This window comes from Nelusetta ayraudi, unplaced genomic scaffold, assembly GCF_046127955.1.
Source record: "Nelusetta ayraudi isolate G7.1 ecotype Tasmania unplaced genomic scaffold, CSIRO-AGI_Nayr_v1 ptg000151l, whole genome shotgun sequence".
Lineage (NCBI taxonomy): Eukaryota > Metazoa > Chordata > Actinopteri > Tetraodontiformes > Monacanthidae > Nelusetta > Nelusetta ayraudi.
The window spans coordinates 574,130-575,000 of NW_027466201.1; the positions used below are offsets into that span (position 1 = coordinate 574,130).

General features: G+C 41.8%; 1 protein-coding gene across 2 annotated transcripts in view; it reads right to left on the minus strand.

Annotated features, from left to right (window-relative positions):
- Positions 1–445: 445 nt before the first annotated feature.
- Positions 446–871, minus strand: part of mideasa (mitotic deacetylase associated SANT domain protein a) — an 11,182-nt gene continuing 10,756 nt past the window's right edge. For both annotated transcript variants that reach the window (XM_076013445.1, XM_076013444.1), the window contains exon 13: positions 446–871. This exon is cut by the window's right edge and continues 603 nt beyond it. The gene's annotated coding sequence lies outside the window, so the exon portion shown is untranslated.

Below are 871 nucleotides of genomic sequence, written 5' to 3' on the forward strand. Positions count from 1 at the left end.
ACAGGAACAAGGCCAGTTTGTCCTTGGCGCACCGAGGGCAACATGCCTTCGCATCTATTCTCCAGGGGACCCGCTGGCAGCCTTCAGGCTACACCTCCCCTTTAGCGCGCGAGCTCCTTAAACGGCCGAGTTAATGTCGCCGCCGATCAATGCCAAAAAAATTTCACCACTCGCACAAGTCGACTTGGCTCCCAGGGCCCCTAATCTGGGAAATTAAAAGGCCAGCGGCCCCCTCCCTGTCCAGCATCGCAAATCTCATTACAATAAAGTTTCGATTCAGCCAGGCGGTAATTGAATGGAGAATTCCCTGCAGGAGCGCCTCTTGGCGCGCGAATCCCCCAAGATCGTCTCCTGAGCGACTGGCTCCACCTGCTGGGTGGATCCTTTCTTGCATTTGTACGTTAGGTAAATTGACAAAAGACGATGCGGGGGGGAAGAAAAAAAATCTGAATGGAAGATTTTTAATAAACTTTTCAAAATCCATTAGTTATATTGCAGCTGATAAGATTAGTTATTTTTTCTTTTATATTACCCAAATCATTGCAAAATGCAGCATCATAAATATTTGGCAACATCATATATACTGTTTTTTGTACATAATCATTTCAAAGCCTCCCTTTGTCGCAAAATAAGTGATACCCGGCTATGTAAAAGACCGTTGCGAAATAATAATAAAAAAAAATCTCTTGCACATTATTTTCTTACAACTTTGACAGATTTAAATACAATCTCTTACTCCAAAACGTATCTCGAAGGGCCGAGTGAAAAGATTGCTTTGATCTTAAAGTCTTATTGCGAAACGTTTCTTAAAAAATATATAACCACATAGGTCCATATTGAGCTTTGACATATATTCAATTAAATAACTGAT